General features: G+C 43.5%; 2 long non-coding RNA genes across 2 annotated transcripts in view; both read right to left on the bottom strand.

The window, feature by feature from the left end:
* LOC143905661 (uncharacterized) overlaps positions 1–25,587 on the bottom strand; it is a 256,879-nt gene that overhangs the window by 86,810 nt on the left and 144,482 nt on the right. The gene's annotated exons all lie outside the window — the stretch shown is intronic.
* Positions 12,501–13,175, bottom strand: LOC143905649 (uncharacterized). The gene is made up of 2 exons (XR_013259275.1): positions 13,122–13,175; positions 12,501–13,045 (listed from the first exon to the last, which is right to left on the bottom strand). It is a non-coding gene; the product is annotated as an uncharacterized LOC143905649 (long non-coding RNA).

The raw sequence follows: 25,587 nt of genomic DNA, 5'->3' as shown, positions 1-25,587 counted from the left end.
TTCGCTCTGCCTCTATGAATTGTTTTATTACCGTAACCATACAGAAATATTGAATCCACAATTTAGCAGTGGGCCGTTCAGTTCTAATTTCTCCAGGTGGATTTGAACTCGTGTCGATATTGTTGTGAATGGTTCTTGCTGCAGTTTCAATTCACAATTTCTGTCGTCAAAATTTTCTAAAACGTCTTCTATTTCGATTCTTTCTTTCTCGGTGAACTCGATCATTTCCAAGATAATGCGACCTAAGGTTAAATGTGTCAATAGATGTCCTTGGATGGCCCTTGCATACGCATGGTCAGTAATTATTTTGTCCACAGATATTGAAGCGTAAATGAGAGACAACAGTTCTTTCAAACCAATGGTAGACATTATGTATCCAATCGAGCCCAAAAAAGACATCAACATGTGGAATTCTTCAAATTTTACGATTACCGATTTCAGTAAAGAATCCAAACTGGATGAGACGATTTCACGAGCTTTCTGATACAGCAGTTGGTCGAAAGTTATAATGCATGTTTGTTGCCCCACCTTTCTGCATTTTTCGGCTGCAGTGAGCAAGGTTGTATATACAGTATTGTAATCACTTGGAGAAGCATTAATGAATGGCAACGCAATTATGTCAGATATTAAATATTGTTTCAATGCTGTCATCTCTTCTATGAAGCCATTCTATCCGCACAATCGAAGAAAGTCATTCATTTTACCATACATCCATAAAATATCTGATGCTCTTGTAATAATGGGATTGCTGTTTTCTATTTATTTAACTTTATTGTATGAAGTGTGTGTCCAGTTGCGATAGTCTGTTTTTCAAAAGTTTGTATGGGAATCTGCCCGAAATTCCCAAGTATGGTTGCAGAAGGAATATCTGTTACCCGGAATATACCGCGTAAAGCTGTATATTTGACTTTGGGTGTAACGCACTGAATCATTTCCATTAAGTAAAATGTGTTTAATCCATCAAGTGTACATTGACATCGGCATTGTCAGCAACAAATTGAAGAAAATCTGATTTTATGTCCATATCGGGATGCAATACTGCCGATAATTTGAAGGTATCAGCCTCAGTGTATGAAACACAACAGTCTAATGCTGACAAAACATTGATCAGATTTTTAGAGCCATATCTGGAATGGAGGAAAGCTGCAAGCCCAACTTGCAAACAAGACAAAAATGACCGTGATTTTGTCGCTGCTATTATTGAGTGTGCAATAGCCGTACATTGCCTTTGATACTTATCCCTGAATTTACGCCTGTGTTTAAGAATAATTTCCTTTAGGAAAATTTTTAGCGTTTCTGGAACATCGCCTTCTGCAGTGTCTAAGAATTTTTCAGGATTTGGGTAGTTATTTGTATCATAAATTTTGGTCTTTATGTCTTCAGAAATTATGGCAGCTGCTGTTCGAACTATTCTCAATCTTTCGGCTGCTTCGTTATGTTTTTTATCCTGACACCACGAATCTAGCAAAACTTGATGATTACGGAAACAAATAATATTGGAGTACGTCCTACTAAACTAGTGATGACGATGTCTTCCCCATACTTTTCGGTTAATTTTTTCTTTATCGTTCCATCGTTGGGAGGGTTTTCGACGACACTGCTTAATTTCCGTAAAGAAAATTGACATTGATTTTTGTTATTCTCTAAATACTCGTAGATACGATCCATAGCGGAAGATACATCTGGTTTAAGTGGTCGGCCCGTTTTGTTAGTAGAAGATCTCATAGGTAAGCAAAAGGACCACGCACTAATTATATGAAAAAAGTGGCCACCGTTAAAATCGACGAAAACTACGGAAAACTGTAGTTTGTGTGATGCCGATGAAAAGTTCATATCCGCACAACCCTCAAAATGTGCTAGTTTTTAAGCTACGAGCCTATAAAGGTAATATTGGTGGTATAAAACGTACACATATTATACATAGTATACCCACTCTTAGCGTTACCCAAGATCAACCAGCGTGGAGGTGGTAAGTGTTTGATCTCCTTTTTTGTTCTTGTTTTTATTTTTTTAATATTTTTTTATTTTTTTTAATATTTTTTTATTTTTTTTATTTTTTATTTTATAGTGTTTTTTTTTCTATTCTCAAACTCCTTGATTTTCCCTATTGCCAGCATCAATGATGTTATGCAATAATGCATTGCTTGGATATTTTACATTTGGTTGATGACGCGCATATCCGAGTTACCAAATCACGCTTGCAATATGTGCACAGGTTCTCAGCGTTCTTGCCCCAGTCTTGCAAGTACAGTAATAACCTAATATAGGTTCCTCATCAATTATACCATCTTCATTCGTTGGGCGGTTATTATTACGATATCTTATCCACAATTGGTATGTTGTCCTATTACGATGACGTGAATACACACGCAATCGCAATAAGTTAGCTTGAAACCTGTGGCTATCTAATTCCAATATTTTTTTAACATCTCTCGTGACTTTATCCTGGGTATATGAAGGAGCCAATTCAATTTGATATATACCTACAGTTAAGTATTTTAAATAATCTAAATCAAGTATAGGAAATTCTGGTATCTGATTCTCATTGAGTCTCGTCCATTGGGCATTCCCACGCTTAAGGCCTTCAGTCTCCACCAATTCCTGAAGTTCGTTAGGTACACGAGCTCTCTCAAGTATATTCAGAGCCAATTCAGCTGTGGCTCCTTCCATGTGTATTGGTTCGCAATATTTATTAATTATTGCTCCAGTTATAAGATAGAATTCCCGTAAATGATTTGCATGATGAAAAGGTATTATATTGTTACGCTTATCCGTGCGTCCGCTGCTCACTCACACACTCACTCGCGAACGCGGCGCGTAATCCCGTTTCCAGGAATAAAGACTCTCTTTATGTTAGAAAGGAACTCGTTTAATAGGAACTCGTTTAACAAAGAGCTCGGGTGCACACGTCCGAACGAATTGGAAACCCAGAGCGAAATCTCACAGTCAATGTGTAATCAATAAATCAATAATCCCGTCGTTAAGGACCGCGCTTCGACTTGAAGCTATTCGAGCGAAGTTCACGTGGACGAAGTTCAGCGCGCAACGGGTGTCTCGGCACGGGCGCAACACTGCCCTCCCTCTTCCAGATTGTCGTCCCGACAATCCGGAAGGGCAGCTGAAGCGGACGGTTCCCCACCGGGTCCTCTTCCTCAGGAAGTCCAGGTCTTCCCCGAGACGGATTCTTGTCCTACCCCGAGCTGCTGCTACGGGTAACCAGACTACGTCTCCTTCGACCACTTCCTCTTTGACTCCGCAGGACTCCACTACATTCCGGCTCGGTGCGGACCCCTTGTTTCCAGCGCTGATCCGTTCCTCTTGAACGTCTTCGGACTGGGAGGGGGAATAACTCTCCGTGGACCCTGCGTCTCGCAAGACTCCCCCAGTCCCCACCTCGGCATTTGCCCTAAGTTCCACGGAAAACCACGGATCGAAAACCGTGGGCGAGGCAGACTTCTTTAGAAGACTTCAGGCGATCACGTTGCCTTCTTTCGGGTCGAAAGTTTCTTCGCTCTTCCTCTCTTTCTGCGAAAGCAAACATTAAACGCAGCAACTTTCACAAAATACACAAAAGCATAAAAAAAAGTTATTAAAACACGTAAACATTGTAAACATAAATAAAAGAGTTCCCACTACCCTCGGGCTCCGCTAGACTTCTCGCACCACAACCTAACCCAAATGTCTCTCTACAAAAGGAGCTAACCTATCGGCATGCACAATTTTCTTCCTATTCCGAGGAGACCTGTGAATACAGAATACTACGTCACTTAATTTCTTAACTATAGAATACGGGCCCTCCCAATTGTTTTGCAACTTAGGAGCCCTCCCTCTTATCCTTTGAGGATTAAACAGCCAAACTTTCTGCCCCTCTTGGAAAAGAAATGATCTTGCTCTCCCGTCATACCAGGTTTTAATCTTCGAAGATCTCAACGACATTCTCTCTCTTGCCTCAAAATGAATTTTTCCTAACCTTCTCCTCAAGTCTTGGACGTAATACCCGGAAGATTCCTGCTCCTGAACATCTGGAGAATTACCTCGTAATAAATCTAGAGGAAGTTTTAAGTCTCTAGCGAAATATAATTCTGCTGGAGTGAAATCCGTGGCCTCATGCTTAGATGATCTATATGCCAGTAGGAACATGGGAATCCATCTATCCCAATCTTTCTGATTTTCAGAGACAAATTTTGCCAAGAAATTTGTTATCGTCTGATGTTGACGTTCGACTTGGCCATCCGACTGGGGATGTAAAGGAGTAGTCTTTGTCTTTTTAATTCCCAGAAGGTTCATTAATTCCCGAAATAACTTAGACTCAAAATTTCGTCCTTGGTCAGTGTGGATTTCTGAGGGAACTCCGTGTCTGGAAATAACCTCGTTAACGAAGACCTCGGCGATAGTCCTTGTCCTAATATTCCTGATCGGAAATGCTTCTACCCATTTAGTGAAACAATCAACGATCACAAGTAAATATTTGTTTCCGGTGGAAGTTCTCGGGAGGGGACCAAGTATATCCATCTGTACCCTCTGAAAAGGGGTGCCCACGTTATAAATTTGAAGAGGAGATCTCCCTTTGCCTGAGGGACCCCTCCTGGCTACACAGACACGACAAGATCTGCACCAGTCTTCTACATCGCGCTTACAGGTAGCCCAATAAAAACGTCGACGGATTTTACTTAGGGTCTTATTTATTCCAAAATGCCCTCCCGAAGAAGAATCGTGAGCTTCTTCTAAGATCCTGGCAACCTGACTTCGGGGAACTACCAGCTGAAAGAAGACAGAATTTAGATTAGGGGCTTTCCACTTCTTATAAAGAATATTATCTTTAACAACAAGAGCATCCCAATATGCCCAATAAATCTGAGAAGAAATATCTCCTGATACTACTTCAGAACGAAGAGGACGAACACCTACCTTCTTCGCCTGTAAAATTAAAGAAATGTCCGGATCCAATCTCTGCTCCTTTCGCCAGAGTTCCAGACTTTCAGTGTCTAAGGAGATTCGAGCAACAGTCTCTTCTTGTCCCTGAGAAGATTTCTTTTTCACCCTTGCACAATACTGACAATCTTCCATCTCACACAGTCGCCTTGATAAACCATCGGCATTCTTGTGAGAAAAGCCTTTACGATGAACCACAGAAAATTCAAATTGTTGGAGCCTCTCCAACCAACGAGCCAATTGTCCTTCCAAATCTTTGAAGGACATTAACCACTTCAAAGAGACATGATCCGTGCGAATTAAAAATTTTCGCCCCAAAAGGTAATGGCGAAAAGATTTAAGAGAGTCGACAATCGCCAAAAGTTCGCGGCGAGTCACACAATAATTTCTTTCCGCCTTATTTAAAATACGACTGTAATAAGCGATTACTCTTTCTTTTCCCTCCTGTTCCTGAGAAAGGACCGCGCCAATCCCAACACCAGAAGCATCAGTGTCGACAATAAATTCTCCTTCCCCATCAGGAAAAGATAGAATTGGGGAAGATGATAATGCAATATTTAATTCTTCATAAGCCTTTTGACAATTTTCTTCCCAAACAAATTTAACTTTATTTTCCGTAAGAATAAATAAAGGCTTGGCTATTGAAGAAAATCCTCTAATAAATCTTCTATAATAGGAGCAGAACCCGAGAAAACTCCTCAATTGCTTCTTAGTGTGAGGGACAGGCCAGTCTCTCACTGCAGAGATCTTTTCAGGATCTGTTGCAACGCCCTCGGAAGAAATTACATGACCTAAATATTTTACATTTCTTTCAAAAAGGACACATTTTTTTGGATTGATTTTTAAATTAGCATTACGTAAACGAAGAAAAACCTTTTTCAGATTCTCAACCATTTCGTTAAAATTCTTCCCGAAAATAATTACATCGTCCAGATAAACTAAACAAATCTTAAATAATAAACCATGAAGAACTTTTTCCATAAGACGTTGAAAAGTCGCGGGGGCGTTACATAATCCGAATGGCATCACAGTAAATTGCCAAAGACCATTACCGATAGAAAAGGCAGTCTTTTCCCTATCCTCGGGATGTATTTGCACCTGCCAATATCCGCTTTTAAGATCGAGTGTAGAAAACCAAGTGTTACCTGCTAATTGGTCGAGGATATCGTCAATTCGTGGTAAAGAAAGGAGTTTTTCATAGTAACATCATTCAATTTTCTATAATCCACGCAGAATCTAATCGATCCATCCTTTTTTTTTACTAATACTGCAGGAGAAATCCAGGGGCTTTGTGACGCTTCGATCACTCCTTGTTCCTTCATTTCCTCAATAATCTCATTAACTTCCTTTCTCATGTTAAAAGGGATTCTGCGTGGTACCTGTTTAATAGGGAGAGAATCTACAACGTTAATTACATGACTAACTACATCACAATTTCCCGCAACAATCTTTTCAGAAAATACATCCCGATATTCACGAATGAATTCAACAAAAACATTTTGCTGATTATCGGAAAGATTCTTAGAATTTTTAGAAAGGAGCTCCTCCAAAAGGGGAGAGAACTCCTTAGAATCTTTCGTTTGGGCAATCCTTCGAATAACAGAAGGTGCGCCGAAAAAAGAATCGCAAACTCGACCGAAATCTGTCTTCCGAAGAAAATCCACCCCCAGAAGACAATCATCCGCAATGTCCGACACTAATATCGGAAGCTCGAATGAGTTTTTACCGAGTTCAACCTTGGCGAGAATTTCGAAGTCAACCGTAACGTCTTCCCCCGTGGGATACTTGAATCTTCGACCGAATGCCGGAAATCTCCGTTCCCCTTCACGAACGAATTTCCTATTTATTAAAGAAACATCGGAACCCGTATCTATTTTGAAAATGCATTCTTTATTATTAAGAAAACCAGTATAACAATAATCTTGAAAAATCTTATGCACTCTATTAACAAGAAAACACCGTTTCGTCGGGGATTTATCCATGCAAGCTGATCTCTCCCCGCCGAGATCAACTAAACCACGTTTTCCTTTTTTTCCGGACACTCGTTACGGAAATGCCCTTGCCTCCCGCAAAGCCAACATTCCTTCGGCTTACTCTTAACAAATTTTCTCTTTTCTCCTTCTTTCACGTTCTCTTTCTCTTTCTGTTCACCTAAAGTAGGATTCGCTGTTTCACTAGTCCCCCCATTTTTATTGAAAAACTTTCCCCCTCTATTTCTTTCCCCAAAGCTTTCGCCCTGAATAGCCTTAACCGCCTTTGCCCTTTCCACCGCGATCTTTAATGAAGTGATCCCTTCCAATTGTAAAGTTCTCTTGACAAATCCATCAAACAAAGCAGAAACGAACTGTGAACAAGCAATCTTATCTCGCACGGCATAAGTGCATTCGGGATAGGCCAGGCGCGAGAGCCTTTCAAGATCAGAGCCCAGCGCTGCGTATTCCTCCCCGAATCTTTGTTTTCTATTCGTAAAAAGGGAGTAATAATTTTGCGAGAGGTGCCCCTCTCCGAAACGCAGCTCGAGCTTTTCAGTGAGCTCCGCGTAAGTGAGAGATTCGATTCCATCGGCGCACGATTCGAGAAGTGACCGCGCCTTCCCGCGCAGACACGAAGCCAACACGACCGCCTTTTCCGCCTCGGTCCACAAATTCGCGCGCGCGATTAAAAGAAATTGCGCTAAGAATTCGCGAAGCGGCGCCGTCCCATCAAACGTATCCGGCTTCAACTTCAAACCGCGCGGCGCTTCACTCGAACCTTCACACGCGATGCGCCCCGCACACGAGCCCACGCTCGCGCCCATCGCCCGCAGCGGCGCGACCGAATTTCCGCACGCGGCGCGCCCCGCACACGCGCCCTCACCCGCGCCTATCTCACACGACGCCTCACTCAACATTACGCCGCGAGAAACATTATTGGAGGGACTTAGCTGGTAAACGGCGAGTTGCTCCTGGAGACGTGCCATTGCAGCATCGCGCTCCTTCAAGCGAGCCTCCATCTCACTGCGGAAAAGCTGTTGCTCTTGCTGCTCCAGCCGCCGCTCCTCGCGCAGATTTTGCAACTCTAAGTGGACGGCTTCAAAAGCGCCCGTCCCCGCCTCCGTCGCCCCCGCATCCTGCGAATGGGACGAGGCACCCGTCTCCGCTCCTGCCGACGCCGCGGCCTGCGAACGGGTCCTCGGCGGGGAGTGCATGGTCGCCATCCTGGTCGGAATACTGCGCTCGTCTAGAGTTCCTTATTCGCTCGTTCGTCTTCGCTCGTCCGATCCCGGACGAGCCCCCAAAAATGTTACGCTTATCCGTGCGTCCGCTGCTCACTCACACACTCACTCGCGAACGCGGCGCGTAATCCCGTTTCCAGGAATAAAGACTCTCTTTATGTTAGAAAGGAACTCGTTTAATAGGAACTCGTTTAATAGGAACTCGTTTAACAAAGAGCTCGGGTGCACACATCCGAACGAATCGGAAACCCAGAGCGAAATCTGACAGTCAATGTGTAATCAATAAATCAATAATCCCGTCGTTAAGGACCGCGCTTCGACTTGAAGCTATTCGAGCGAAGTTCACGTGGACGAAGTTCAGCGCGCAACGGGTGTCTCGGCACGGGCGCAACAATATCTTTAAAAAACTTAAAAATTGTCTTAATATGGCCATTACGCGCCTCAATTATCCATCTTGTTTTTGTAATTAATCTCGAATCATTAGCGACTTCAGTGCTGAGTTGAAATTGTCCTGGTTCTAATATTCCCGGCATTCGATGGTCAATGCCGAGTCTATTTAGAAGCGGAAGTACGTCTCTATACCCTCTATCGACAATAACGATACCGCCTTCTCCTAACCATTCTCTAAGTGCTCCTGCATCATCTTCAAACTGTTTTTCAAGCATTGCAGCATCGTTGTTTTGATAATCCAAAAAGTATGGACCATGAATGTCCAAAATATATCTATCAGGGGCAACCATTAATGCTGGTTTCACTAAATGACGACCCTTATGTACAGAATAAGACCATCTAAGAGCGCGATAGTTAGTGGATTTTTCTATGTAACTGTACGTACCATCTATATAAACAATAACTTGTCGATTCTCTAGTGATTGTCCCTAATCCTATATTTTCGGGTACAAACCGTAGCATCAAAGATTGCCTTACATTAGCTACAGCCAAACTTACAGCTTGTCGACTGTTATATTTGAATAACAGTTTCAGAAAATCGTCAGGCAATCCTTGTCGAAGTTTACATAGAAATAGAAGCACGTCTTTCTTTTTGATGTATCTCCGACCATTAAATTGTGGAATGGGATCACAATAGGTTACGATTTCATCAAACTGTTGCTTACTTACTGGACTGATAATCCTAAATTCTTCATCTGAAAAAGAATTTTTATTTGTAAAGTTGTGCTGTTCATTAGCTATCAAAAATTCTCTTAGCATTGCTAAGAAATCATGTAGTTGTTTACCTGCAAGCATATAACTCCGATCAAAGTATTCAAAATGAGCATGAAAATCTTTAGGAAAACAACCCTCATCATCCAAATGTTCAGGACAAGATCGAATGTTTTCAGGAACATAGATGCCACGATTTATGAATATATCTGTTCTACATTTTATTGATAATCGCTGTAGTTGTCTATTTCTTCTGCAAATAATACATGTACCATTTATCCCCGTTCGCATAATATTCAATCTTGTGTATGCCGGATTATTCTCCAATTGCGTTTCATCAGTTATGAGCGTATTACAATTTATACATACCCTTGAATCTTCTGCATATGGTGCGGGAGGTCGCTGGAGATTTTCTCGAAACCTTAACGCGATTTCACGTTTTCGAATATTTTCGTCACCTTGTAATCGAAGCATTGTTCTTCGTACTGATGCCACATTGCAAATAAAACATCGAATTAGATGTGCCATATTAGTCCAAGAGTCGGCTGCACAAAACCCTCCCTCATCGAACATCCGGCTGAATTTTATTCGAATAGATAGCTTTTTTAGTGGTTAACCCTGTGCCGGGTTTTATATGCCCTGAAACTTGACCGAAGTGTTAAAAAAAGGGCCACTTCCGGTATGATTTTTTGAGATGAAACCCCCTTAAAGAACATCCGGCTGAAACTTGTGCCAATCGATTCAGGATGTCAAGCACTTTGATAAACAAATATGCTGCCACCCCCCACCTTGACAGGAACCATGGCAGCAACCCTTAAACGTGACATATTTTCGTACCGTACCTCCCTCACAAAACATCCGATTTTTTTTTTGGAAATGTAGCTCGAACATTCCTGAACATAAAAAAACAATGCTGCCATCGCTGGCCTTGACCAAAAATTTTTGTGCCACCTGTAAGTTGCGCGACTTTTGGCTGCCAATTTGTAACGGGTCAATACTTCCCTCACAGAACATATGGGTAATCTCTTGCCATGTATTTAAATAGAAAAGAAGACAATCTTTGACGAGAACGATCTTAAGAACCGACTATGAATACCGTCCATACTAGCGCGAAATCTCCCATCGAATATTTTGTGGAAAAAATAGTTTGTGATAAACAAGCTGCGCGTACATTGGTAGAGGTATGAAATAAAACAAGTCATATAACATTCACGTATTTTTATTTCTTTATTCTTATTCTTATTTTTTTGTATTTAAAATCTTAAAAGTAAGATATAAAACATAAATATAAATCACGAAAATTTTTTTAATCGCTATTGCTGTTGGAACTATCGACAGTATAGTCCTCGTCGTCATTATTATTATGCTTTATGACTAATTATGCTCTTGTGCTCTATGCTCTATGAAGATTCAACTCTTAATGGATTGGATCTTCGTGGAACTATAGTAGCGTAAGCTTATCGTTAACGACAATCCATCCACATTCTTCTAACTTGAATTTGACGCAGGTCTCGCTTGTAGCATCTACCCACATCGCATTAATCTAAATAGTGCGAAGAATTTTTTGTTTTAACGTTTTCCAACATGATGAAATGTCATTTGACTCGAAACCTTTAACTTTTGTCAGAAAGTGCTCTTGTGTTGTGATAAACAAGCTGCGCGTACATTGGTAGAGATGCGGAATAAAACAAGGTAAGTTCATATAACATTCATTTGTTTGTTTGGGCTGCGGCGTTACACGGTCACACTCGTGTTGAGACATCGTCACGTTAAAAATCTTACAGAGTGGATCGTTGTAATATTCACTCATTGCTACAGTTTTTCAATCATGAAAAGGTGTTTTGTTTGTGGTGCATGCGAGGACGTTATTGATTTCACTACTGATACACTGCAACGGTGTTTGAATATAATAGCTTTTAGGAGAGTTAAAAACTTTAAATATGGTGACTTGGAACTTTCTCGTGAAACGGCCAGCGATTTTGGTTACCACGTTGCGTGTTACAGAAAACTTAATATCCTAAAGCAAAAATATAAAGCAGAATTTGATGCAGCGTACCCGACTGAGAAAGTAAGTGTACGAAAATAGAACATTAATATTTAATTGTTTTTTTTTATTAAATTTAAAATTTATTTGCCTTATTTAAATTTATTTTTCTTATGACTGGGAGAAAACTAAAAATGTATCATGATGTCCCTGAGACGCCATATTTCAAGTGACTAATCGTGAATCTAAAAAAATGCGCGATTTTTTATACTAAAAGAATACTATTTTATTGTAAGAATGATACGACTTTGTCTCCGGCCGGTAATACCGAAGGATAACTACAGCGAGTCGTGGATGTACAGGAAGATATGTCGAGTACATTTCAGCAGGGAACTTTACTTGCACACCTTTCACGCGATTGCACGCCAGAACCATCCAACGCGTCAGAGGTATTAGAAAAATATATTCTTTGGAAGCCAGAAAACGTGTGCATTTATAAAGTACTACTTTTTGTGCTTAAAATATGTTTTGAGTTTTTGCATACATAACGCTCATTTAAAATATCATACTGTTACACTCGCCGCGCGTTCGTCACACTTACACTATCACCACACTCCTGAACGCGCCGCGCTTCCCCGTCACAGGGAATAAAGAAACTCTCTATTATGATAAAGAACGGATTTATTGCTCAGATACAACGAGTCACGTCCGTTAGATACGAAGTTCAGAGCCAAATCTGACAAGCATAATTATAAACAATCAACCGTCGCTAAGGCGACTCGCAACTTCTCGCTACGGGGCGACCCACATGAGCGCACGGCACAGGCGAACAGCACGGGCGTAACACTACCCCCCCTCTTTCAAGATTGTCGCCCCGACAATCCGGGAGGGTAGTCTCTTGCGGTCCAGCTTCTTTACCTTGTGAGCCCCAGGGCGCCGAATGGTTCACTTGCCCTCCTCGAGCTGCTGCTCCAAGTTACCAGGCCCCATTTCTCTTGGCCCCCGGTAGCCGCACGCCAAGGTCCCGTCCAAGCCTCTTCGGGAGAGAGCTGGCCAGGCTCCCTCCTCCGATGGAGGCAACCTCGTAAGCTCCGCTTCTTCCGCGCCATTTCTTTCGCTGCCGGCTTCTCACGTCGCCACCGAATCTTCGGACAAGGGGGGGGGAAACTTATGTGGACCCAACGCCCCGCAGGGCTCTCTAAGTCTCTGCCTCAGCATTCGCTCTACGTCCCACGGAAAAACCACAATTCAAAAAAAAACCGTGGGCGAGGCAGTCTTTAAAAAAAAAAAAAAAAAAAAAAAACAGAATTTCCCTGAGAAGTTTTCGGCCGATGTTCTGCCGCAGTACCTCCTTATCTTCTCACGTACCGCCAACTTCCTCTGGAAAAACAAACATTACGCACAGTAACAGGGAACAAAACGTTAAACAGCAAAATTAAAACAAAACCCATTCTTTATTTCTTAATTAAGAACATTTAAGACTCCATTTAAATACATCTAAAATTCCAGACATTGTCACACATTCTCTTTAGGGCTCCGACCTACGCTAACTCTTCAACCCAACTTCCTTTCAGAATAAATAGCTAATCTATCTGAATGTACCACTTTACTTTTATGACGAGGTGATTTACAGATACAATATACCACATCACTAAGCTTCTTTGTTATCAAATAAGGACCTTTCCAACTGCTTTACAATTTTTTAGCCTTCCCTCTAAACCTTCGGGGATTAAAAAACCATCTCTCTGCCCCACCTGAAAAAGAACTTGTCTAACTCCGCGATCATATCAAGCCTTCATACGAGAAGATCTTAAATTCATTTTCTCTCACGCAGTGGAATGAATTTCCTCCAGTTTTTCTCTTAAATTCCTTACAAAATTTTCAACCAATGATGACTCCCCTTCAGGGAATTTTAAAGGACTTCCCCGTAACAGATCTGATGGTAATCTAAGATCTCGAGCAAAATATAATTCAGAGGGGGTTACTCCGGTTGTTTTATGTTTCGAGGATCTATATGCCAAGAGAAACATGGGGATCCATTTATCCCAGTCTTTCTGATTCTCAGAGACATACTTTGCTAGATAGTTGGTTATAGTTTGATGTTGACGTTCAACTTGCCCGTCAGACTGCGGATGAAAAGCAGTAGTCCTCGTTTTCTTAATTCCAAAAAGTTCCATCAACTCCGAGAAAAGTTTCGACTCAAAGTTTCTGCCTTGGTCAGTATGAACCTCTGTGGGCACACCATGTCTGGAAACAAACTGATTTACGAAAACTTCTGCTACTGTTCTCGCTCTCATGTTATTCAAGGGAAAAGCTTCCACCCATTTTGTAAAACAATCCACTATAACGAGAAGGAATCTGTTTCCGGATTTCGTCGATAGAAGAGGGCCTAGGATGTCAATCTGTACTCTCTCTAAGGGTGCCCTAACATTATAAATCTGAAGGGGAGATTTCCCTTTCCCCGAGGGGCCCTTTCTGGCAACGCAAACCTTACAAGTTCTGCACCAGTCTTCTACGTCCTGCTTGCAGGTTGCCCAAAAATAACGTTTCCGGACCTTCCCCAGAGTTTTATTTACTTCGAAGTGACCTCCAGAAAGAGAATCGTGCAATTCTTCAAGAATTTCTTTAGTGAATTTCCGAGGAACTACTAGTTACAGGAAACTCGATTTAAGGTTCGAAGCTTCCCATTTTTTAAAGAGTATTCTCTCTTTCAGGACTAGAGCATCCCAATATGACCAATAGATTTGCGCAGAGACATCTTCCGAAGTTAACACAGAGCGTGGTGGGCGAACTCCAGCCTCCTTGCCTTGGAGTATAACTGAAATACTTGGGTCTGCCCTTTGTTCCAGACGCCAGTTTATCGGACTTCCTTATTTAATTAACTCAATGCGAGCGATTTCTTTCTCCATTGTTGTAGAGTCTTTCCTCTCCACTTTGGCACAATACTCACAGCCGAATAATTCACATGACCGTCTCGACAGTTCGTCAGCATTCTTGTGAGAAAGTCCTTTCCTGTAGACAATAACAAATTGGTATTGTTGAAATCTCTCCAACCAACGGGCCAACTGTCCATCTAAATCCCTGAAAGACATAAGCCAACGTAACGAAACATGATCCGTACGGATCAAAAATTCTTGTCCCAAAAGGTAATGCCGAAAGAACTTAATAGAATCTACAATCGCCAAGAGCTCACGACGAGTCACACAATAATTCCGCTCGGCTTTATTAAGGACGCGACTAAAATATGCAATGATCCTCTCCTCTGCTCCTTCCTGCTTCTGTGATAAAACCGTGCCAATTCCTATATTGGAAGCGTCTGTATCGAAGATAAACTCCCCCTCCCTCTTCGGAAAAAAAGCACCGGTGAAGAGGACAACGTCCGCTTCAATTCATCAAAAGAGTTTTGATATTTCTCTTCCCAAATAAATTTCATCCGATTCCCCGTTAACTCATATAAAGGTTTAGCCATCGAAGAAAAACCTTTAATGAATTTCCGATAATAAAAACAAAATCCAAGAAAACTCAATTGAGTTTTTGTGTGAGGAACCGGCCACCTCTCAACGGCAGCAACCTTCTCAGGGTCAGTAGAGATGCCTTTCGCCGAAATTACATGTCCCAAATATTTCACTTTTTTACTAAACAATACGCACTTCTTAGGATTTATTTTTAAATTTGCCTCTTGTAAACGTAGAAATACTTTTTCTAAATTAGCCAACATTTCTTCGAAAGTTTTTCCAAAAATTATTATATTATCTAAGTAAACCAAACAAATTTTAAAAAGTAAACCACGTAAAACTTTTTCCATTAGGCGTTTAAAAGTCGCCGGGGCGTTACATAATCCGAAAGGCATCACCGTAAACTGCCAAAGCCCCCTGCCGAATGAAAAAGCCGTTTTCTCCCTATCTTCAGTACGAATTTTAATCTGCCAATAACCACTTTTTAAATCCAAAGTACAGAACCAAACGTTACCTGCAAGTTGATCAAAAATATCGTCGATTCTGGGGAGGGGATATGAGTCTTTCTCAGTCAAAGCGTTTACAAAACGGTAATCTACGCAAAATCTTATTGTTCCGTCCTTTTTCCGTATTAGTACAACAGGAGAAGTCCAAGGGTTATTTGATTCCTCAATTACTCCGCATGCCCTCATTTCCTCAATAACCTTATCCACCTCCCCTCTTATTTGAAAAGGAATCCGTCGAGGTACCTGTTTTTGGGGGAGAGAGCCTTGCACATTTATGACATGTTCGACAATATTACAATTTCCCACAATAATATTTTTGGAAAACACATTATGAAATTTCCTAAGAAATTCAGTAAAAAGTTCCTTCTGAGATAGATCGAGATTCCGAGAATTATTATCGAAGAGTTCCCTTAAGGAGATAGGGACTTTATTAGGAACATTCTCTATTTGAGCCAACTGTATTTCCGGATTTGTGGATTGAAAAGTAAGATCAAAAATTTCCTCTAAATTTACTCTTTTCAGAAAATCTACGCCTAAAAGGCAATCGTCATTAATATCAGCAACAAGCAAAGGGAATTCAATTGAAAAACTTCCTATTTCTACTCTAGCTTCAACTTCAAATTCTACTAAAACTTTTTCTTCAATAGGATATCTCAAATTTATGTCCTCAACTCAAAACTTCCTCTTTCCTTCATCCACAAATTTCATATTTACAATTGAAACGTCGGAGCCCGTATCTACCTTAAAAGAACATTAATTCCTTTCCGTTAATCTTTCCCTGATAACAGAAATAATTGAAACTCGGTTTAATTCTATTTTCTTCAAAAACATTTTCTTTATTAATATTCAGAACAACATTTTTATCAGTAATAATCGGGGTATCGATAATTCGAGCCAAACCCACCCTGCAAAGTTTGACTAGATCGCGTTTTTCCCTTTCTCAGGGCATTCAGACCGGAAATGTCCGGTCTTGCCACAGGTCCAACATTCACCGCGGCTGGCGCCAAATTTGCTGCCATGCCAATTTCCCTTCGGGCCCTTCCCCGCCTTCTCTTTCTCTTTCTCTACACATTTCTTTTCTTCAGCACGTTTTTCATTATCACCCGCATGTTTGACTCCCTTTTTCGCAAAATTTCTATTAAAATTCTCTCTATAATTGTCTCCCTGAATGATTCTAAGTGCTTTAGCTCTTTCGACGGCTGCATTTAGAGAGGTAATACCTTCCATCTGAAGCGCTCGTTTAATGAAACTATCCGAGACGGCAGTAACAAATTGTGCGCAAGCGATCTTATCGGGTAACTCACACGGGCACTCGGAGTACGCCAGGCGCGATAGTCTGTCGATTTCGGAACCAAGAGCAGCCAAATCTTCCCCAATTTTCTGCTTACGATTCGTGAACGCGACATAGCTATTCTGCGATTGTCGCCCCTCCCCGAAACGCAGCTCAAGCTTTGCTTTGAGCTCAGCGAAATACAGTCGTTCGACGTCCTCAACCGTCTCCAAAACTGAGCGCGCTTTCCCCCTCAGGCTCGAAGCCAACGCGATTGTTTTGGTAGCGTCATCCCAATTATTCGCCCGCGCGATTAAATTTAATTGCGAGAAATATTCGTGCAATGAGACGGTTTCGTCATACGTGTCGGGTTTCAGCTTGTATCCAAGCTCACTCGCGACCGCGACACTTTCACCCATGCGCACCGACCGTACCTCCGCGCCACTCGCGACTGCGGCTCTCGCGACCGTGGCTCTCTCCCCCATGTACGCATTTCGCGTTTCCGCGCCGCTCGCGTCTCGCGCCCTCGAGTCCCCGGACGCTCTATTAGTAGAAGAACTTAACTCTGTGTTGGAGATAATCCCGCGGAGACGGCAGAGCTCCTCCTGGCGGCGGAACGTCTTCGCATAATCGCGCTCCCTACGTGCGTGTTCCTCGCGCATCTGGCGGATCTCTTGTATGACGGCCTGGAGAGTCACAACTTCCGCCGACGTCTCCGTAGCGCCCGACTGCGGAGTCGCTTCCCTCAGCCGCTTCCTTGTGCTGGACATGGCCGTCGTATCGTCGCTCGTCGCTCGTATCGTATCTCTCGCTCGTCCGATCCTCGCTCGTCCGATCCCGGACGAGCCCCCAAAAATGTTACACTCGCCGCGCGTTCGTCACACTCACATTATCACCACACTCCCGAACGCGCCGCGCTTCCCCGTCACAGGGAATAAAGGAACTCTCTATTATTATAAAGAACGGATTTATTGCTCAGATCGAACGAGTCACGTCCGTTCGATACGAAGTTCAGAGCCAAATCTGACAAGCATAATTATAAACAATCAACCGTCGCTAAGGCGACCCGCAACTTCTTGCTACGGGGCGACCCACATGAGCGCACGGCACAGGCGAACAGCACGGGCGTAACAATACATTGATTTTCAAGATCTACTCTATAAAGATATTTTGTTCAAAGTAATTCATGAAGAACTTCCTTTTTTAACTATTCCATGCATTTTTTTTAAATTATTGCATAAATTAATTTAATTAAAATATACCATAAATTTTAATTTGATTAAAATGTACCATAAATTAATTTGTAAAAATAACTACACATGAAGTACTTTATAAACGGTCATACTTTGTAACTATTTTATGTTATTGTTTTGAATTATTTTATAAGTTAATTTATTTAAATTATGTCACTTATTAATTAAAAAAATGTATTTATAAAGGGGCAAACGTGAAAAGCCCCCCTTCCCCTACAAGTACCAAAAGGATGGAAATCCTCGCATGCAATATACACAAAAAATAATTATTTTTCGCCATCCCCAGGTATCGTTCGTCACGTCCACGCCAAAAATTAAAGAGATGACAGCTTCATCGACATCGTCCACTTCTACTGCTCAAGACAAGCAAATGGCAGATGAACCAATGGCCTCTTGCTCTCATTCCTCAAGAGACACGCAAAGGATTGAGCAGCAAATTGAGGCACCGTCGACAGCTTTTCCTCGCCCCGATGGTACGCCAAAAGTATGCATTTTTTGTAAGGTAGCTATAAAAAGAGTAGGTGTAAAAAAAGTTGCTACGAGAACATCACATTCTGTCGATCTGATAAATAAGATTAAGAAATACGCGAAAGGGTTGCAAGATACGCGACTATTTGCTGAACTACAAACTTGCGATGTAGTCTGTTATCATTCACTTTGCATATTAAATTATGAAAAGTCATATGAGAAGGCAATTGAGAATAAAGATACAAGTACTTGGCAAGAAATAAGGGACATCCACAAATCTGCTTTTGAGTCTCTTTCTTTTTTTATACGCGAAGAAATTCTTAAGAAAAAAAGAGTTTTCTATCTGCACGATTTATATATAAAATATAGGGCTTTATTATTGGAAGTGTCCGACAATAAATATCGTAAAGACGACTTCTCAAATTATAGACCTGAGCACTTACAAACTAAAATATTGCAAAATTTTGGCAACGTACTTACAGTAGAAATGTCTAGCGGGTTTTACAATAAAAAAATCGTGTACAGTCACGAAATTGATATCAGTAAATTGCTAAATGAATCGGTTATAAACGAAAATGCTGAAGAAACTAAATTACAGGACTTAGCATATGAAATCAAAAATTCTGTAAAAAACATTGAAAAAAATCCATTACCAGATAAACTGCAGGTCGAAGATATTTTAAACGAGGAATGTCATATTCCAGAGATGTTATTTCAGTTTGTCTGTAATCTAGTTCAAGGGCCGGACTGTCGTAGGAAGAACACAAATGACGATTATATTAAAATAAAATCTCTGTTCCAGGACATTATTTACGCTATAACGAAGGGTAGAGTTAAGTCTGCGAAACATTTGATGTTAAGTTTGGCTATGAAATCTTTAACAAGTAGTAGGAAAGTGCTCACGATTCTAAATAAATACGGCCATACAGTTTTGTATACTTCTGCGGAAGAGTTGGAAAGCTAACCGAGCTAACGTACACTGCTTATTCCGAAAATCAACTTATTCCGCCCGGGATAGATGTTACAGACAAGCTTTGCACTCATGTAGCGTTTGATAATTATGATCGTTTAGTCGATACATCCAGTGGTAAAGACACGTTACACGACACGGTCGGAATTATATATCAGTTTCCTAAAGATCACGTTATTGCGCCTTCATCACCTCCACAAGCACTTAAGACAGAAACGGATAGTGAAATTTCTTCTGACAGTTTTTTTGAACGGAGGCCTCTTTGCAAAAGGCGCCGATTTGAAGAAATTCTTCACGAAACGGTTGCACTGCGTGCAAACGTGAGCACTGCGGTGTGCGCGATTAACCGAAGTCAATGATCGAACCGTACAGAGCACACGTTATGCGTCTAGTCACCGCGCGGCCATTTTTACAAAAGCGAGGAAGACGTTGGCGATGAGCACGCCCGTGCGGGCGCAAGCTGCCGCGATGATCGAGCGTCGTTACCCGATCGATGCTGCCATCTGATCGGACGGCGCAACGTTAACGGAATCTCGAACATTCCGCCCGCCATCAGCAACCTTGTTGATGATTCCTTACTCTTGATCCTTTATTCGGTTGCGATGGGTAGAATCGCGAGCTTGGCACTTGGCCGAATGAGTGTCGTGGTGGCCGTCTTGAGGGTAGCCACCCTGGTGAGTCCATCCTTGCCGGGGTGCAGAGCTGTCACTCTGGCGAGTGGCCATTTGCACGGTAAAGAGCGTTCGTCGGTGAGCAGCACGATGGAGCCCACCTTGATGTTGTTGTTAGGATGATGCCACTTGGATATCGCCTGCTGGCGTTGCAGATAATGAGCCGACCATTGTGCCCAAAAATGTTGAACACGCTGCTGGATGAGCTGTCATCGAGATAGTCGTGAGGTTGCTAGGTCAATCAGAGATGGCTCGGGTATGGTTGTGAGTGGACCTCCAATGAGGAAATGACCCGGTGTAAGCGCTGAGACGTCTTCCGGGTCGTCACTCAGCGGTTCTAAGGGCCGTGAGTTGAGAATGGCCTCAATTTGCGTAAGCAACGTTGTGAGTTCTTCCGTCGTGAGTAGAGTCTCTCCGATAGTCCGTCTCAGATGAAACTTGACGGATTTCACCACCGCCTCCCACTTGCCCCCCATGTGTGGAGCGCCTGGTGGGTTGAACTCCCATCTGGTGCAATCCTGTTGTAAAATTTGAGCAATTCGTTGGTGTTCTTGGGAATTTTGGATGAACATTTTTTTGAGCGCGGCGTCTGCTCCAATGAATGTTGTTCCGCAGTCCGAATACATGGTCTGAGCAATTCCCCTTCTGGCAGAGAATCTTCGGAAGGCTGCTATGAATCCTTCTGATGAGTAGTCACTGACTACTTCGAAGTGAATTGCGGAGGTGGAAAAGCAAACGAACACACAGATCCATCCCTTGTATGTTTTCGCACCTCGTCCTTTCCACGTTTTAATGGTGAGCGGTCCGGCATAGTCAACTCCTGTATGAGTAAACGGACGTGACGGCGTAACCCGAGAGAGAGGTAGTTGGCCCATCAGTTGATGAGCACGGATCCCCCGCTGCCGAGCACACACGACACACCGCAAAATATGAGACTTCACCGGAGCCCGTCCGCCGATGATCCAGTAACTTTGCCTGACATGAACCAATGTCAGCTGTGTTCCTCCATGCAGGGTACGCAGATGGGCGTGTGAAATGATCAAGGTTGAGAGCCGGGAATGGCGAGGCAAAATTGCCTGATGTTTGCTGTCTTGAGTTGCTGATTGGTTGAGGCGGCCGCCAACTCGGATGATCCCTTGAGCGTCTATATACGCAATCAATTGACTGAATGCGTGAGCAGTTGGTAGTCTCAAGTTGGCCGTGAGCATCTTGATCTCGTGCGTGAAGTATGCCGCTTGAGTAGCCTTAATCCAGAACAATCTGGCCTCCTCCAAAGCTGAGTATAAGTCCAGTAGCGTGCGTCGGCGCCTTCCCAGAAGCGATATGAATCTGAAACAAAGAGCTGTTATTTTCAATAACTTGTTGAGAGTTGAGTACCTATATATCAGGTCCCAGTGATAGCCCGGTTGAGATGCGGCCGCATGTAGCGCAATGCCTGGACGAGCCTCATGCGCATTCAATTTGTCTGAAAGCGCGGGTTGTGATGGCCATGCTTCAGGGGTGAGTATCCACGGTGGTCCCGTCCACCATAATGAGTGGCTTTGGAGTTGAGCAGTATTTAATTCTCGTGATGCGCAGTCGGCTGGGTTGGACGTACCAGGTACGTAGTTCCAATGTGCGTTCGCCGTGAGCTTTTGAATTTGAGACACTCGATTTCTCACAAAATCTTTTTAGCGCGATGCATGAGATTTGATCCACGTGAGTGTCACAACAGAGTCCGTCCACAGGTGAGTTGCTGTGACGTTCAACTTCAAGGTGGCTTGAACGTATTGCATGAGTTTTGAGAGCAGCAGTGCTGCGGTGAGTTCAAGTCTCGGGATGGTGAGCCGCTTGAGCGGTGCTACCTTGGTTTGGAGCACACCAATGAGATCGTGGCGCCATTAGAGCCGTGGACGGTGATAAATACGACTGCAGTTATTGCCAGTTGAGAAGCGTCAAAAAAGCCGTGAAATTCCACTGACGATGTACTTCATGTGTTGTATCACCGAGGTATTGAGATTTTGCGCAAGCTGGTGAGTTCCTTTCTGATTATGAGCCACCGTGATGAGAGCTGGGATAGCAGTGGTTCATCCCATTGGAGCTTATGAAGCCAAAGCTCCTGCAAGAGCATCTTCGCCTTGATCACGACTGGTGATGCAAAGCCTAGTGGATCGAATATCTGAGCCACTTCAGATAAAACGAGGCGTTTGGTGAGATGATCGGTATGCGACGAGATCCTTGTTGAGAATGCAAATGAATCTTCTTGAGGAAGCCATCGTAATCCGAGTATTTTGGTTACGCAATCATCAAATGTGATTTGTGAGCCCTGGTCTTTCTCTGCTTGAACCGCAGTGAGCACGTCTGGATGAGTCGCGTGCCACTTGGCCAATGGAAAGCCGCCCGCCATGCACAAGTTCTTCAGTTGCACTGCAATTTGAATTAGCTGTTGGACCGTGTCAGCGCCTCCAAAACTGTCGTCGATGTATCGACCTTGAAGGATGGACGGCACTGCAAGGGGAAAATTGTGGCCTTCGTCCTCCACCAGTTGTAGCAGCGTTCGTACTGCCAAGAACGGGGCAGCCTTGGTACCATACGTGACCGTGGTTAGAGAATATGCCACTTCATTGAGCAGTTCGTCGAGCCAGAGAATCCGTTGTAAGTTCCAGTCATCTTCATGCACGTTGATCTGTCTATACATCTTGGTGATGTCCGTGGCAACTAGGTGTCAAAATTGTCGAATCCAGAGCAAGACATCGGTGACGTCTAAATGCAACTTGGCTCCCGTGTGCATGATATCATTAAGGGAGCGGCCAGATGTAGATGCGCTCGAGCCATTGAATACCACACGTAATTTCGTGGTTGCACTGTCTGGTTTTGAGCACTCCGTGATGTGGCAAATAATATTGCGTGTGCTGACTGGAAACGGGTGAAGCCTTCTTCATGTAATTGAGATCTCGATATTCTGTCATGAATTGGTGATACAGACGTCGATATTTGTCATCTCGGGAGAATCTTCTTTGTAAGCTTTTCAATCATTGATGCGCGGTGAGATACGAGTCGCCGAGAGTATCAGGTGATGATTTGAGTGGAAGTCGAACTGTGTATCGACCTGTTGAATTCCGTGAGACAGTACTCTTGAAATGTTCTTCACATCTTTGTTTGTCAGGAGTAGGCTCAAAATTGTTGTTCGAAGGCACTTCTTCCTGAGTCCAAAATCTCGACAGTAGCTCGTCGAGAGCATCTTCCCTCTCCTGAACCGATGCATGATGCACTGTAGCAGATGCCGATGATGATGTGTCGACAGGTCCGAGAACGAGCCATCCGAAAATTAAGAGCTGCGCAATTGGCATCAATGTATCTTGTTTGATGGTGTTGGGCTTGATGATCTGCCCATATGAATCAGCTCCAATGATAATATCCACTGGCCGTGGTGTCAGAAAATCTGGATCAGCCAAGGTTAACTTGGTGAGATGCGGCCATTCCTGTGGTGCAGCGTTAAATGATGGCAGAATCTTTGTTAACGTCTGCAGAATGTGAGCTTGAATAATGACGTCTGATCTTGAGCGAAGTGAGCGGAGCTTGAGTAATGCAACTCCTCGAGTTTGCGTGGACTTTCGCCACCAATTCCGGTGATGAGAATGACAGAATGATGACGAAGTATGTTGAGCTGACGTATGAGCGATTCCGAGACAAAGGTAAGTTCTGAACCTGAATCAATGAGAGGCCATACGCATTGAGTATGAACAGATGAGCTGATCTGAGCCAAGGCCGTAGCTAGAAATGTTGAGTGTAATGAGCGGGCCAAAGATGAGTGAGCGACGATTGCACCATCTTCCTGTTGAGCTGACGCAGCTGAGCTGGTGATAGGCTTCGATGATGAGTCGGTCTGATATGCCTCATGCAGCATCGTATGATGTCGGTAGGTGCACTTCTTGCACCCCCGTGAGCTCTTGCATGAGCGGACGTTGTGACGGCCGAGGCAGTTAAAGCACAGCCTCCGTGAGATCACTAGCTTCTGTCGATCGCCCGGTGAGAGTTCCCTGAATTTAGGGCACATCACCACAAAGTGCGTGCCGTTAAAGCAGTCGCACGGGTACTCCGTTGAGCCGTCTGATGTATTGGTGCGTGCCGGTTAAGCTGCCGCATGATGAGCCGTCGAGAAGCGACCTTTTTCGCCAATGCGCCCTTGAGCTTTGCCAGAGCGCGACGAGCCGTCATACACTCTTCCGCCTCCACGGCAAAGGCGTTTTTTGAGAAATACTCGTAAGAGATGAGCGCCGCCGGCCATGAGACCTCGAAATAGGCATGTTCCTTGAGGAATGCCTTGAGCACTTCCTCGAGCTGGATCGAGATCTGCAGGATCTCATCCACTGACGTGTCATCTGGAGTCGATGGCAACGTCTCGCCGATTTTCCGCACTGTCGCGATGCGGTTCATTTGTGTCTGCACCTTCAACGTGAGTTCCGCAGACAAACGCACCGGTGAGGCCTTGCGATCTGAGGTGCGCTTGTCGTCCGGCAGCACGAGCAATGGCGGGGTCTTGCCGTCCGTCTCGGTTTTGGCGGGATCCGGCATGATGAGACGTCAATGAGCTGCGCCCGACGAGAGACCTGAGAATCGTCGAGACACGTATGAGAAACACTGAGAGGCGAAAACGTTCGAGAAACGCGTTAGGACAACACTACGCGAATCGAGAATCTACATTGTCACGTATTGAGCACGTGAAAAAGTCTACTTTCACTCGCGGGAGCGCGTGAGCATGTTTTTGTAACACTTGCGAGTGCGCGTGAGAATATTTGTACTTCACTCGCGGAAGCGCGCGATAATGTCCACGTGGCATGTTGTGAAAGGCATGCCCTGTTCACTTGATATGTGTCCGAGCTACATTTTAAGTCCACGCATCCGGCTCGAAGGACCAAATGTTCGCGAAATCGCTGATTAATCCCGACGATGGGAGCGGGATGAGAAGGACGCGCGTGAAAAGTGTTCACTAATTATTCACTTTATTTTTTGTGTAACTCAGACCACAGTCTGAGCTGTCTTTAATGTATCGAAATTGTTACAGTCTGACCTGAGAATCGATGAGCGGTGTATAAAAGAGAAGTCTTTGTATGATTGTTGCAGGCGAGCGACAATTATATCAATTGCCCTCATCGTGTGGTGAGTCGCCCGTGAGCCGGTGAGACACGTGGCGGTCGGCACTCGCGCACGTGTGAGCTTAAGTCGTCGTGTTGAGGCACCAGCGTTGATGAGCGGTCTATTTCACAGTTTATGATACGATCTAAACCAGCGTGAGCACTGCGGTTTGCGCGATTAACCGAAGTCAATGATCAAACCGTACAGAGCACACGTTATGCGTCTAGTCACCGCGCGGCCATTTTTACAAAAGCGAGGAAGACGTTGGCGATGAGCGCGCCCGTGCGGGCGCAAGCTGCCACGGTGATCGAGCGTCGTTACCCGATCGATGCTGCCATCTGATCGGACGGCGCAACGTTAACGAAATCTCGAACACCTCCTATAAATTTATCTCCAACGTCATATTCCGTTGTGCATCAAACTATGACTCTTGCAGCGAATATCGCAAAGCAATGTAAGCAAGATACCATCGTTGTTACGTACAATCTGGCCATAGCTAAAAAGGCTATGGAAATTCAGTGTACTGATAGTCCCGTTTTTGACCAACTTTTCGTTAATTTGGGTGCATTTCACATGCAAATGGCGTAC

The sequence above is a fragment of the Temnothorax americanus genome, unplaced genomic scaffold (assembly GCF_048541705.1).
Source record: "Temnothorax americanus isolate GAGA-0224 unplaced genomic scaffold, ASM4854170v1 Scaffold65, whole genome shotgun sequence".
NCBI lineage: Eukaryota > Metazoa > Arthropoda > Insecta > Hymenoptera > Formicidae > Temnothorax > Temnothorax americanus.
Note: the sequence above shows the minus strand (reverse complement) of the source record. Positions and strands in the feature narration are given on the sequence as shown.